This window comes from Mobula birostris, chromosome 13 (assembly GCF_030028105.1).
Source record: "Mobula birostris isolate sMobBir1 chromosome 13, sMobBir1.hap1, whole genome shotgun sequence".
Lineage (NCBI taxonomy): Eukaryota > Metazoa > Chordata > Chondrichthyes > Myliobatiformes > Myliobatidae > Mobula > Mobula birostris.
The window spans coordinates 16,237,219-16,253,226 of NC_092382.1; the positions used below are offsets into that span (position 1 = coordinate 16,237,219).

The 16,008-nt window shown below is 48.2% G+C and overlaps 1 long non-coding RNA gene across 3 annotated transcripts; it reads left to right on the forward strand.

Moving 5' to 3' along the window:
• Nucleotides 1-1,601: 1,601 nt before the first annotated feature.
• Nucleotides 1,602-15,552, forward strand: LOC140208456 (uncharacterized). Of its 3 annotated transcripts, none has more exons than XR_011888783.1 (3): nt 1,602-1,775; nt 5,144-5,311; nt 13,302-15,552. It is a non-coding gene; the product is annotated as an uncharacterized lncRNA (long non-coding RNA). The 3 variants fall into 3 exon arrangements; XR_011888784.1 differs by having other exon boundaries at nt 13,306-15,552; XR_011888782.1 differs by lacking the exon at nt 13,302-15,552 and adding an exon at nt 7,555-8,076.
• The last annotated feature ends 456 nt before the right edge of the window (nt 15,553-16,008 follow it).

The window sequence follows — 16,008 nt, forward strand, 5'->3', positions numbered from 1 at the left end:
CCCGTGGTCGGAGCTCCCCACAGCGCCACCGGTGTCGGAGCTCCCCACAGCGCCACCGGGGTCGGAGCTCCCCACAGCGCCACCGGGGTCGGAGCTCCTCCACAGCGCCACCGGTGTCGGAGCTCCCCACAGCGCCTCCAGTGTCGGAGCTCCCCACGGCGCCACCAGTGTCGGAGCTCCTCCACAGCGCCACCGGTGTCGGAGCTCCTCCACAGCGCCACCGGTGTCGGAGCTCCTCCACAGCGCCACCGGTGTCGGAGCTCCCCACGGCGCCACCGGTGTCGGAGCTCCTCCACAGCACCACCCGTGGTCGGAGCTCCCCACAGCGCCTCCGGGGTCGGAGCTCCTCCACAGCGCCACCGGTGTCGGAGCTCCTCCACAGCGCCTCCGGGGTCGGAGCTCCCCACAGCGCCACCGGTGTCGGAGCTCCCCACAGCGCTACCGGTGTCGGAGCTCCCCACAGCGCCTCCGGTGTCGGAGCTCCTCCTCAGCGCCACCGGGGTCGGAGCTCCCCACAGCGCCACCAGTGGCTGGAGCTCCCCACAGCGCCTCCGGTGTCGGAGCTCCCCACAGCGCCTCCAGTGTCGGAGCTCCCCACGGCGCCACCAGTGGTCGGAGCTCCCCACAGCGCCACCAGTGGTCGGAGCTCCTCACAGCGCCTCCAGTGTCGGAGCTCCCCACAGCGCCTCCGGTGGCGGAGCTCCTCCACAGCGCCACCGGGGTCGGAGCTCCTCCACAGCGCCACCGGGGTCGGAGCTCCCCACAGCGCCACCGGGGTCGGAGCTCCCCACAGCGCCACCGGGGTCGGAGCTCCCCACAGCGCCACCGGGGTCGGAGCTCCTCACAGCACCACCCGTGGTCGGAGCTCCCCACAGCGCCACCGGGGTCGGAGCTCCCCACGGCGCCACCGGGGTCGGAGCTCCCCACGGCGCCTCCGGTGTCGGAGCTCCTCCTCAGCGCCTCCGGTGTCGGAGCTCCCCACAGCGCCACCGGTGTCGGAGCTCCTCCACAGCACCACCGGTGTCGGAGCTCCCCACGGCGCCACCAGTGGTCGGAGCTCCCCACAGCGCCACCAGTGTCGGAGCTCCCCACAGCGCCACCAGTGTCGGAGCTCCCCACAGCGCCTCCAGTGTCGGAGCTCCCCACAGCGCCTCCAGTGGTCGGAGCTCCCCACAGCGCCTCCAGTGGTCGGAGCTCCCCACAGCGCCTCCAGTGGTCGGAGCTCCCCTCAGCGCCACCAGTGTCGGAGCTCCCCACAGCGCCTCCAGTGGTCGGAGCTCCCCACAGCGCCTCCAGTGGTCGGAGCTCCCCTCAGCGCCACCAGTGTCGGAGCTCCTCCTCAGCGCCACCGGCGTAGGAGCTCCCCTCAGCGCCACCAGTGTCGGAGCTCGCCACAGCGCCACCAGTGTCGGAGCTCCCCACAGCGCCTCCAGTGGTCGGAGCTCCCCTCAGCGCCACCAGTGTCGGAGCTCGCCACAGCGCCACCGGCGTAGGAGCTTCCCACCGCTGAAAACCAACGCTCCAGGAGCTGCGCTATTGCCATTGGTGAAAAGGAATGTCAATCACTGGTTAGACCCAATAGCAGAAGCGGACCAGCGGAGAGGGCGGTAACCCCGCTGGTTCCGTCTTCCGCTTCGGCTCCGATTTCTCCGTGAAAGCGGAACAAACCCCAAAGTAAATGTCCGCTTTCTGATTTATTTCCATTTCCATCCGAGGGAAGCCGGGGGCGTTTGTGAAGCGTCTCCTGCGGCCGGAGTCTGATGTATCGCCGAGAGGTAGGAGGAGACGTACGAAGGCGTGAACTCGGAGACCTGGGCCTTCACCCGGCCTTGCGTGTCTGGATCCTGTCAAATGTCCGGCAGGTGGTCAGAGTGGCTCCCTTACCTCTGTCTCTCCGACCCCCGGCACACACACACCCCCTGTCCCCTTCCCTCTCCGTGTGTTCACCCGTGACACACACACACACACACACCCTGTCCCCTTCACTCACCGTGTGTTCACCCGTGACACACACACACACCCTGTCCCCTTCACTCTCCGTGTGTTCACCCGTGACACACACACCCCCTGTCCCCTTCACTCTCCGTGTGTTCACCCGTGACACACACACACACACCCTGTCCCCTTCACTCTCCGTGTGTTCACCCGTGACACACACACACACACACACACCCTGTCCCCTTCACTCTCCGTGTGTTCACCCGTGACACACACACACACCCTGTCCCTTTCACTCTCCGTGTGTTCACCCGTGACACACACACACACCCTGTCCCCTTCACTCTCCGTGTGTTCACCCGTGACACACACACACACCCTGTCCCCTTCACTCTCCGTGTGTTCACCCGTGACACACACACACACCCTGTCCCCTTCACTCTCCGTGTGTTCACCCGTGACACACACACACACACCCTGTCCCCTTTACTCTCCGTGTGTTCACCCGTGACACACATACACACCCTGTCCCCTTCACTCTCCGTGTGTTCACCCGTGACCGTGACACACCCCCTGTCGCCTTCACTCTCCGTGTGTTCACCCGTGACACACACACACACACCCTGTCCCCTTCACTCTCCGTGTGTTCACCCGTGACACACACACCCTGTCCCCTTCACTCTCCGTGTGTTCACCCGTGACACACACACCCTGTCCCCTTCACTCTCCGTGTGTTCACCCGTGACACACACACACACACCCTGTCCCCTTCACTCTCCGTGTGTTCACCCGTGACACACACACACACCCTGTCCCCTTCACTCTCCGTGTGTTCACCCGTGACACACACACACACACACCCTGTCCCCTTCACTCTCCGTGTGTTCACCCGTGACACACACACACACACACCCTGTCCCCTTCACTCTCCGTGTGTTCACCCATGACACACACACACACCCGGTCCCCTTCACTCTCCGTGTGTTCACCCGTGACACACACACACACACCCTGTCCCCTTCACTCTCCGTGTGTTCACCCGTGACACACACACACCCTGTCCCCTTCACTCTCCGTGTGTTCACCCGTAACACACACACACACACACCCGTCCCCTTCACTCTCCGTGTGTTCACCCGTGACACACACACACCTACCCTGTCCCCTTCACTCTCCGTGTGTTCACCCGTGACACACACATACACCCTGTCCCCTTCACTCTCCGTGTGTTCACCCATGACACACACACACACCCGGTCCCCTTCACTCTCCGTGTGTTCACCCGTGACACACACACACACACACACCCTGTCCCCTTCAGTCTCCGTGTGTTCACCCGTGACACACACACACCCTGTCCCCTTCACTCTCCGTGTGTTCACCCGTCACACACACACACACACTCTGTCCCCTTCACTCTCCGTGTGTTCACCCGTGACACACACACACACCCTGTCCCCTTCACTCTCCGTGTGTTCACCCGTGACACACACACACACCCTGTCCCCTTCACTCTCCGTGTGTTCACCCGTCTCACACACACACACACACACCCTGTCCCCTTCACTCTCCGTGTGTTCACCCGTGACACACACACTCTGTCCCCTTCACTCTCCGTGTGTTCACCCGTGACACACACACACACCCTGTCCTCTTCACTCTCCATGTGTTCACCCGTGACACACACACACACACACACACCCTGCCCCCTTCACTCTCCGTGTGTTCACCCGTGACACACACACACACACACCCTGTCCCCTTCACTCTCCGTGTGTTCACCTGTGACACACACACACACCCTGTCCCCTTCACTCTCCGTGTGTTCACCCGTGACACACACACACACACCCTGTCCCCTTCACTCTCCGTGTGTTCACCCGTGACACACACACACACACACCCTGTCCCCTTCACTCTCCGTGTGTTCACCCGTGACACACACACACACCCTGTCCCCTTCACTCTCCGTGTGTTCACCCATGACACACACACACACACACCCTGTCCCCTTCACTCTCCGTGTGTTCACCCGTGACACACACACACACACCCTGTCCCCTTCACTCTCCGTGTGTTCACCCGTGACACACACACACCCTGTCCCCTTCACTCTCCGTGTGTTCACCCATGACCGTGTCGCCACCCACAGCTCCAATCTGCAGGTTAAATCCGCTGACTGACCGGCCTCATCTCCAATAATAATAGGTCAGCCGGCAGAGAAGGAGTCATCACCCCGACTCAAGGAAACAACCTCTGCCTCCCGGTGACTTAAACAACGGAGCTGGTTGTGGGCGACAGGAGGAATGGAGATAGGGGCCAAATTCAACATTTCCAAGTCTGTTATTGACACAAAATGCATATTTCAATACTGATCAAGGCACAATGTGTTTTATTTATTGTTAATGGCATAAAACATATTTATAGATGGTTACTGACACAGAATCGTATAATTTGTGTTCTGTGTGTTATCTGAATGTACTTGCCTGTGATGCTGCTGCAAGTCAGTGTTTCTCTGTTCCTGTACCTTCCCGTACTTGTGCACTTGGCAATAAACTCAACAGGACCTGAGACAACTCAGTGAGATGTGATTAGTGACGACCACCTTGGCAGCTCGGTAGGTTGAATGTCTGAGACAGTACGCTGTTAAATGCAAAACCCTGAACAGTGTTGATGATCAGAGGGATCTTAGACTCCAAGTTCATTGCTCCCTGAGAGAGACTGCACAGATTGATCAGGTGGTTAAGAAGGCAAATGGCGTGGTTGTCTTCATTAGTTGATGCATTGAGTTCAAACGTCAGGAAGTTGTGTTGCAGCTTTATAAAACTCCAGTCAGGCCACATCCGGAGTGTTTCATACAGTTCTGATCACCCCACTCTGGGAAGGATGACGGGGCTTTGGAGAGGGCGCAGAAGAGGTTAGCCTGGGTTAGAGGGCATGAGCTGTAATGAGAGGCTGGACAAACTTGGGTTGTTTTCTCCAGAGTGGAACAGGCTGGCCTGAGACTGGATGGACGTTTATAAGATTATGAGAGGAACAGATGGAGTGGACAGACGATTCAAAGAGGTTGAAAAGTGGAATACATTTAAGGTCAGAGGAGATGTGAGGGGCAAGTTTCAGTGAGTTTTGTTCTTCGTAACGTTAAGCAGAAATGTTTGTTTTTCCTTTTTATTGTTAATGTGCTTCATTGTCTTTCATGTTAAAGTTAGACCTGCGGTGACAGATTTATTGGAAGAAAAACCCCAACTGGAAGCGAACCACGACTGAAGATGAGGGAACAGCAACAAGTGAACCAGCCCGAGGATTGAGAGCATCAACTGGAGAGCACCCATCTGACTCGGAGAATCCAGTGATTCAGTCAGGAGAAAGTTTGGTGAGTCTCATTTACTTAAACACTGGTCCTTTAGACATTGCGTACCTGTACAAAGGAAGGCAGGAAATAGTTGGTGTGAGACTGAATGTGCCCAGAAGAACCAGTTATGCCTCTGTCAGACCCAGCTGCAATCACTCCAGGTCTGGTAATGTGCTTCCAGCAGCCCAGCCCTTTAAAACCACTCCCATTCTGTGGAAGTCGAATCCAGATAAAGTCTCTCAGAGACCGTGTAAGTACAAACTCTTTATTCCACGCACTTTGGCCTTACTCACTTAGCCGCTCAAACAGGAGCAGTGTATGACTGTTCTGCCCAATCCACTAACTGACTAACAATTCCTCTTACACCACAGATATATCCGTCCAGGTGTCCCAACACAAGACAGGCTGGAGCCAAAGTTATTTACTCCATGACAGCCCCTAAAGTCAGTTTACAAAATAGTCATAATGGCTTATACACAGAACAGACTGAAGCTGTCCTATCTCTACGCATGAGTGCACAGGGAGATAAGCATCCTGAAACCCCAGCTAGCCACCCTCAAGAAGAAATATGGCTCAGCATGGCTCAGCACATCTGTTGACAATCAGCAGTTTCTTTCAGAAAAACAGGCTGCTATTGTTTAACAAAGAGTTAATCCTTTAACATATCTTATCATTAGATTCAACTTTATTGTCATTGTCCAAACAGTCACCACTCTGTGGGTGAAGAGGTTTCCCTTGAATTCTCTGCAGACTGAAGAAGTCGAGCTGACTGCAGTTCTGTCTGAGATGTTCTTTGCCCCTCAAATCTCTGGGCTGAGGAAGAATGACATTGGGAGTTAACCTCCTTATTCAGGGCTCATTTCCACATTATGGGTCATTTTCCCTGCTTCTAAAGGGTTGTTAGAAAACACCACTGTCCTCTGAAGACTGAAAGCAGAATGGGAAACCATTAGTTGGATGTTCAACAGAGTAGGGTCAGAAACCAGAGGCGGGTTTGCACAGGGCGGTGTTAGGGGCTCTGGACGATGGTCGGATTAAAAACGTATGATGAGAAGGGAATCAGCAGCGGGGTGTGGCAACGAATGACAGAGTGGAAACTTTGGAAGCTGATTGACAGATAAAATCTTTTGTCTGACACAAACAATACCTGTGGTGAGGTGCTCCACTGGTCGAGAAAAGTGTGTGTTGAGAATGGTTTGTCTACTGAGGGAGTTGTTCCTGTTGTTTATCCTGTAATATTATATCTGGATGGTTATTTTAGATTATCCTATCTGTAATAATGTATTGATTATCATATAAATTGTGAGATTCTGTCCCTAACTGGAACAGGCTTGAATTTATGGTGCCTTAATGAAGTGATGGTGGTCATTCATGAGTTTGTATTTCAAAGCAAGATTTTGGTGAATGATATTTGCCACTTGATTGTACCTGTGTAAGCAATCAGATTGAGTTAAACTGCTGCAGGATCCTGGAATGTGTTGGATTGTGTCTGGTTTCTCTTGGCATTTTCTGCACTTACTGCCTTGTTGGTTTGTATTTCATATATTTTCATTTTTTTATTTCCTTTTGTTACCCACCTTGTCCTGTATTTCTTCAAGAAACCCCTCTGTTTCTGGGACGAGCTCTCCAACTCTCAGTCAGGTGCTCGATGCTTCTTTGTCAACATCTAGTCTACTCAGATCGTTGAGATGTCTCCCATGGAGGATCATTCTCATTCCACTGGTTAATACTGACATTGACTTTTTTAATAAAAATATCTTGGTCCCATTTCAATCAGTAAAATTTTCATAGTGACGATTCATTTTTCTGAGTTGGCCACTCATTTAAGTTTTCTGGTCTGTATTTCTTATCACGATTGCTTATACACACATGGAGTGCTGAACCCTGTTCAGTTTTGATGAAAATATATACTTAGAAGTTTTAGCTGACTGTTGTGTGATTTCTCTTTCGTGTGTGTTATTTCTCTTCCTCCTTCTGTCCAAGGTAGTGTTAATCTAAGTGGGTTTGAGTATAAATAGTCTTTTCGAAAGTTTTCTAAAGTTCTTATTTATCTTTGTAAATTTTACTGATTGAAATGGGACCGTGATATTTTTTATTTAAAAAAAGTCAATGTCGGTATTGATGAAATTGATTATTGCCGTTGTTGTATTTGTTAACAATTGAGCTCTGTTTGGCAGGGTTTTTTTTTGCCTTGAACTAAATTTTGTCAAAGATTTTCCCTATTTCACACTACTTTCTATTGTCTTTGCTTGTTGATATTCCAGATACGTGGGTATCAAGAGTCCCACTGAAGCGTCTTGGCCCGAAATGTTGATTCCCATCCATAGATGCTGCCCGTCATGCTGAGCTCCTCCAGCACGTTGTGTGTATTTCTCTAGATTTCGAGCATCGGCAGGTCCTCTTGTTTCCCAGATACTTATATGTTTCTTGAAAGAACAAGCTGGTAGTGGGGTTGTGTGACTTATGGTAAAATATTAAATAAAATCATTAGACGTGGCAAGTGTTGTAAGGCGTAGAATCTGTGGGTAGAATTAAGGAACAGCAAATGTTTAAAAAAATCCCTGATGGGAATTGTATAGAGACCCCAAACAGTAGTATGTGGTCCACAAATGACAATGGGAGATAGAAAATGCCTGCCAAAAGGGCAATGTTACAATAGTCATGGAGGATTATCATGCAGGTGATTAGGAAAATTAGGATGGTGTTGGTGTCAAGAGGAGGAATTCCTAGAATGCCTACAAGATGCTTTTTTAGAGCAGCTCATGGTCGATCCCACTTTGGGTTCAGCTATTCTGGATTGGGTGTTGTAATGAACCGGAATTAATATGGTTACTTTAGTTCAAATAACTCTCAGGGGCAAGTCATCTTAATGTGATCAGATTCACCCTGACATTGGAGAAGGAGAAGCTAAAGTCAGATGTGGAGTAAAGAGAATTAGAGAGGCATGAGAGAAAAATTGGTCAATATTGATTTGAAAAGAACACAGGTAGCGATGAAAACATTTGCAATGGCTGTAATTTCTGGAAGCAATTCAGAAGGCACAGGATATATACATCAGAAAGAGGAAGCAGTATTCTAATAGTAAGGTGGTAAACCCATGGCTGATAAGAGAGGGCACAGAGCAAAAATTACTAGGAAGTTAGAGGACTGGGAAGCTTTTAAAACCCAACAGAATGTAACTAAAATAATTGAGAAGGAAAAGATGGAATACATAGGTGAGCTTGCCAGTAATATTAAAGAGGATACCAATTTTTTTCTTCAGTTACATATAGTGTAAAAGAGAGGCGGAAGTGGATATCAAACCACTGGAAAATGATGCTGGAGAGGTAGTAATGGGGTGGGGGTGCAAGGTGATGGCAGATGAACTGAATAAGTATTGTACATCACTCTTATCTTTCAAAGACACTGGCAGGAATATGGAAGTCGCAGATGTCACTGGTCAGAATGTGTAAAGTTACATTAATCGGGAGAAGGGTCTTGGGAAACAGAGATGGTCTGGAGGTAAACAGATCACCTGGACCAGATGGTGTACACCCCAGAGATCTGAAACGGTGACTGAAGAGATGTGGATGCATTAGCAATGATCTTTCAAGAATCGTTAAGGAAATTATATCCTAAGAAGTTTTTTCCCCCTCTCCCAGTTTCACCTATCACCTACCACTTCTTCCACCCAATTCACCCCCAGACTCTGACGTGTCATCTTTTTTCTCCCAGTTCTGATGAAGGGTCTCGGCCCAAAACATTGACTGTTCACTATTTCCCATATATGCTGCCTGGCCTCCTAGGTTCCTCCAGCATTTTGTCTATGTGTTAGTTGGATTTCCAGCATCCACAGAGTTTCTCCTGTTTTTGATAAAAGCAAAAGCAGGGTCATATAATATAGCAAGAAAACAGTGGGAATGAGAGGATTGGAAAGCTTTTACAAACGTACATAACCAACAGGAGACAACTGAAAAAAAAAACACACAGGAGATACAAGATGAAACATTAAGGTAAGTGAGCCAATAATATCAAGTATCAAAATTTGTTCAGGTATATAAAGAGCAAAAGAGAGGCAAGAGTTGATATTGTACCGCTGGAAGATGATGCTGCGAGTTAGTAAAAGAGCAAAGAAATAGTGGTGGAATGTAGTAAGTATTTTGTGTCAATCTTCACTGTGTAAGACACTAGCAGTAAAAGACAATAAGACATAGGAGTAGAATTAGGCCATTCAGCCCCATCAAGTCTGCTCCGCCGTTCTATCATGGCTGATCCCGGTTCTCACTCAACCCCATACACCTGCCTCCTCGACATGTCCTGTAATGCCCTGACTGATCGGCAAACTATTAGCTTCTGCCTGAAATGTACCAACAGACTTGGCCCCCATCGCCGTCTGTGACAGTGAATTCCATGGATTCACTGCTCTCTGACTAAATAAAATCCTCCTTAACTATTCTAAAAGGTCGCTGCTCAGTTTTGAGGCTGTGCCCTCTGTTATGGCTACCCCCACCATACGAAAAGTCCTCTCCTCATCCACCCCATCGAGACCTTTCCACATTCGGTGGGTTTCAGTGAGATTTAACACCCCCTCCCCACCCGCGTTTATTAAACATAGGTCAGTGCAGGAGTACAGGACCAAGGCTGGCAAACACTCCTCATACCTTAACCCCTTCATTCCCGGAATCATCTTGAATATCCTCTGGACTCTCCCCAATGACAACACACCTTTTCTGAGATATGGGTCCCAAATACTCTTAAGTAGAGTTTAGAAAGTACCAGCATTATCTCCTTGCTTATATATGCTACTTCACTTTAAATAAATGCCAGCGTTGCATTTGCCTCCTTTACCACAAACCCAACCTGTAAATTAACCTTCTGGGAGTCTTGCCCGAGGACTCATATTCCATATTTCCGAGGACTCAGAAGTTTACTATAAGCTTACTGCCTCTCACAGCTATCTGGACTGTTCCTCTTCTCACCCTGTCTCTTGCAAAAATGCCATCCCCTTCTCGCAATGCCTCCATCTCCGCCGTATCTGCTCTCAGGATGAGGCTTTTCATTCCAGGACAAGGGAGATGTCCTCCTTTTTTAAGAAAGGGGCTTCCCTTCCTCCACCACCAACTTGACTCTCAAACGCATCTCCCCCATTTCACGCACATCTGCTCTCACTCCATCCTCCCACCACCCCACTAGGAATAGGGTTCCCCTGGTCCTCACCTACCACCCCACCAGCCTCTGGGTCCAACATATTATTCTCCGTAACTTCCGCCACCTCCAACGGGATCCCACCAATAAGCACATCGTTCTCTCCCCCCTCTGCTTTCCGCAGGGATCGCTCCCTACGCAACTCCCTTGTCCATTCGTCGATCCCATCCCTCCCCACTGATCTCCCTCCTGGCACTTATCCTTGTAAGCAGAACAAGTGCTACACGTGCCTTTACACTTCCTCCCTCACCACCATTCAGGGCCCCAGACAGTCCTTCCAGGTGAGGCGACACTTCACCTGTGAGTCGGCTGGGGTGATATACTGCGTCCGGTGCTCCCGATGCGGCCTTCTATATATTGGCGAGACCTGACGCAGACTGGGAGATTGTTTCGCTGAACACCTACGCTCTGTCCACCAGAGAAAGCAGGATCTCCCAGTGGCCACACATTTTAATTCCACATCCCATTCCCATTCTGATATGTCTATCCACGGCCTCCTCTACTGTAAAGATGAAGCCACACTCAGGTTGGAGGAACAACACCTTATTCCATCTGGGTGGCCTCCAACCTGATGGCATGAACATTGACTTCTCAAACTTCCGCTAATGCCCCACCTCCCTCTCGTACCCCATCTGATATTTATGTATATACACACATTCTTTTTCTCTCTCTCCTTTTTCTTCCTCGGTCCCTCTCAATATACTCCTTGCCCATCCTCTGGGTTTTCCCCCCTCCCCCTTTTCTTTCTCCCTGAGCCTCCTGTCCCATGATCCTCTCATATCCCTTTTGTCAATCAACTGTCCAGCTCTTGGCTCCATTCCTCCCCCTCCTGTCTTCTCCTATCATTTTGGATCTCCCCCTCCCCTTCCCACTTTCAGATCTCTTACTAGCTCTTCCTTCAGTTCGTCCTGACGAAGGGTCTCGGCCCGAAACGTTGACTGTTCCTTTTCCTAGAGATGCTGACCGGCCTGCTGCGTTCACCAGCAACTTTGATGTGTGTTACTTGTATTTCCTTCTGTTGTTTGAACTGTTTGCCCAATCAGATAATAGTTCACTAATGTTGCTTTTGCCAAAATGCATTATTGTACATTTCACAATATTGTATTCCATCTGCCACTTTGTTGCCCATTCTCCAAATTTGTCTGTGTCCTGCTGCAATAGCATTGCTTCTTCAGCACTACCAACGCCTCCACTTATCTTTGTATCATCCGTAAACCTTCCCACAAAGCCATCAATTCCTTTATCCAAATCATCGACAAATAATGTGAAAAATAGCGGACCGAATACTGACCCCTGAAGACCATGAGTCACTGTTAGCCAGCCAGAAAAGGCTCTTTTTATTCTCACTCACTGCCTCTTGGCTGCCAGACATTCCTCTATCCATGCCAGTATTTCTTCTGAGTTTTATCCTGTTAAGCAATGGGGGTGTATGGGGTGGTTGGGTCCTGACTAAATATCAGGAAATTGCAATAGCGATTATATAGCTTCTGCCGCCCAAGACAACTCCGCCTTCACGTCGGGCTCAGGTCCGGGTGCAGCCTGTCTCGCTGAAGGAGCTCTGTCTATGGCGAGTGTTTAGCGCCAGAAAAATAACCAGACCGACGCTGGTGGTGTCACCTAAAATCACTGAAGGCTCTGGCAGCAGGGAGATTGATTTCAAGCTGTGGTGGAGGATTGTCTTTGTACAACAACAGCAAAGGTAGGGCGACGCCTAGTGTATGATTCCCAATCGGGAACACCAGTAGAGGTCAAATGCTCTAGTTAGATGAGCACTGCGGCAACAGAAGGCAACGGCAACCCACTGTTGAAATTTCTGCCTCTTCAGTCATGAAAAGAAACAAAAGAAGGAAACCAGACAACAGCGGGAATGGGGTTTATTCTAATGAACAGAACAACACCTCGCTCGGCCGGGGTAGTCACGTGCTGCAGGTGACACCAGTCCGTCATCCAGAGACTGTAAGCAATAGGGAAAGGCTAAGGGTAGCAACATGGAACATCCGTGTACTTTACCAGAAAGGAAGTTGGACAACACTTTAACTGAAATGTAAAGGTTGGAAGTTGATATCTTAGGCGTGTCAGAAATTAGATGGACCAATAGTGGCAAATTCACTGAGAATAGTTCTCTGATCATGTACTCTGGACGTCAACAGCATATGTATGGAGTTGGAATTATTTTAAACAAACAAGTATCAGAATGTGTTATGGGATATTGGGCGATATTGGGCTGCTTTTAGTTAAATTTAGCGGTAACCCTTTTAATATTAGCATAATCCAAGCCAATGTGCCAACAAATGATGCAGATGAAGAAGATATCGACAGGTTTTATGAAGGCTTTAGAAATAATATCACATATTCTAAAACCTACCCAGGAGTAGACTGTGGTTCAGATCACCATCCAGTAGTAACTACCATTAAAACAAAATTAAAGAAACTAAAACTTGGAAAAAAGAGAAAAAAGTATATGTTGGGAGAATTTAAAAATGGTAGCATAGCTAAGCAACAATTCAAAACAGCTTGGGATGGAATTAAATATGCTATACAGCAATCAGCAGAGGAGATAATCCCAGTACAAGAAATCCAACACACCAACAAGGGGAGGATACCTCAAGAAATTCTGGATCTGATGGAACAAAGGAGGTTAGTGAAGAATAAGGAAGTGGAACACAGAGAGCTAGACAGACAGACCAGACAATTGTGCAATATTGCAAAGGATGAATGGCTGATTCAAAAATGCAATGAAGTAGAAAGCCATATTAACAACAGCAAAGAAATGCACAAGAAAATTAAGGAAATTACTGTAATTAATTTCGGGAGGAATTAATTTCAGGCAGAAGGAGAAGATGGCGACGTGATGCGGCGCACACAGCTCTCCAGTGAAATGATATCATATTTGTTAAATCGGGTACCGTGCACAATTCTGATTTGATGGAGACAGACGTGAGAAGGCACAGAGGAACATCTGGAAATTTCTGAAATACCCGGTTCGCTGCCGCTGCTACTGTGGTATCGAGAATCTCTGGAGGGAAGGCCCCAAAATCCCCGGCTTTGCCTGCCGCTGGTGACCGAGGCTGAGGTCGAAGCATTCGGCAGATATGGCGCTCGGTACTCGGCGTCGGATGGCTGATCGGAGCTCGAAGTTTTTGGACGACTGAAAGTTGGATTGTGGTCGGGCATGGCAGGGAGAGTTTTCTTCCTTCTCCCGTCTGCGTGAGATGTGGGACTTTTGAGAGACTTTGAATTTTTTTACTGTGCCCATGGCCTGTTCTTCATCAAGTTATGGTATTGTTGCATTGTTGTAACTATATATTATAATTATGTGTTTTTTGTTAGTTTTTAAGTCTTGGTCTGTCCTATGTTTCTGTGATATCACGCTGGAGGAATATTGTATCATTTCTTCATGCATGCATTACTAAATGACAAAAAAGAGGACTGCGTGTCCTCATAATCTAATCTAATTAAGAAAACCTCCTCTACAGGATGCATAAGATCAGCAGACTGATGCATGCTAACAGACCCAAATAAAGCATGTGAGAGGTGGATTCAGTATACAGATCAGCTTTTTGAAGATAATAGAGGGGAACTCCCAGATATTAAACACCCTAATCCTGGCCCACCTATTACCAAAGAAGAAATAACTAAAGCAATGAAAAGCATAAAACATGGTAAAGCCACTGGACCTGATGAAATTTCAGTGGACATGATACAAGTCCTGGAGGATCTGGGCATAGATATTCTTTTTGAACTGTTTAATGTCATATATGAGTCTGGCGTATGCTCTGACGATCTCTTGAAGTCAGTATTTATAACTCTGCCAAAAATTCCTGAAACTATTGACTGCGAAAATTATACAACAATCAGTCTGGTGAATCACATAATAAAGATTTTGTTGAGACTTGTTCTGAGTCGAATTAAAAACAAGTTAAGTCTAGCAACTTCTAAACTGCAATATATGTTTATTGACGATAGAGGAACTAGGAACGCAATTTTCATACTATGAATGCTTTCAGAAAGGACCATTGAATATCAAAGTGATGTCTTTTTATGTTTTATTGATTTCACTAAAGCATTCGACAAAGTGAAACATGAAAAATTCTTTCAACTCTAGCTGAACTAAACACTGACGGAAGGGGCCAACAACTGCTTCAAAATTTATATTGGAATCAAACAGTGACGGTTAAAAAAAGTATGATAAAATAAGCAGTTGGACTAAAATTCAAAGAGGAGTTAGACAAGGATGCGTTGCCTCACTGGAATTATTTAATATCTATAGTGAAATGATTCTCAGAGAAATAGAAGACCTAGATGGGATAAAAATTGGAGGTGTTAACATCAACAATATAAGATATGCAGACGATATCACCCTAATAGCAAGTGCTGCAGAAGACCTACGCATCCTCCTAAACAAAGTAGTACAAACAAGTGCAGATTTTGGTCTAACCACCAACTGTAAAATAAAACAAATGTATGGTAATATCAAAACAGCAGGATGCGATTTAATGAAGCAGGAAGGTAGATAGAGTTTGGATGTCCTTCAGTAATGTTCCTAACAAAGCACCCATGGCAGATACAGGGACGCGGAGATGAATTGGCAAACTAGTCACAGGATTAGCTTGGTAAATGGATGTGAATGGTCATGTGCCAGCTTGTCTCTCCTCCCGGACGCCGGCAATAAGCGGCGAGCTGTAGATTTGCTGATGTATCCTTTGTTGTTTGTAAAAGAGTATGTGAAACAAAATATGACTTGATCCACGTTGTGAAATAAAAATCTGGGAGACAATATAGACCTTTGGAGGGTCGTTTTCAGTTGTAACCTTGCAATGCCAGGCCATACCTTTCTGAATGGAGGAGGACAGTACAGCAGAAGTGGATTGTGTTATTCTTGCATTGTTCACCGAGGCTTTGAGTGGAAGAATTCCGACTCGGTCTTACAGCTATACGGAGCACTGGTGATAACAGACTGAGAGCAATGGGTGCAATTCTGATTGCCACGCCATGGGAAGGATGTTGTAAGAACTGAGCTATGGTAGATCAAAATTCACCAGATTGTTTCCTGGACTGTGGGGAAGGGGATAAACTATAAGGAAAAGTTTGATTGTCTGAAATAAAAAATAAAATGAATGGTCCTTGTAAAAGTTTATACAATTATGAGGAGGTGTATATTGTACAGATAGCCAACAACTTTGTCTTCTCCTATGTCAGCAGTGGCACGTCCATACACAGATCTGAAGACATTCTTTTTCTCGCCCAGTGCGGCGTGGTTATGTCTGCAGCAGACGTGCTGAATGCAGGTGATAATAAAACAATGGAAACGTGTCTGGGGAACCCTTGGTTAACAAAGGTAGAGAGGGATACGGGCTGCATTATGGCTCTGGGGATTGGCATAGGTCGCCATAGTCGAGCTGGGGCAGAATCTATGCAATATTGATTCCGCACTGCAATCTACAAGAAGGCAGCTCTGTCACAGCGCTGACCGCAGCGAATCTGCACTGCCAGTGTAAAAGTCATTCCGATGACTCCACCTTTACCCGAGTTAC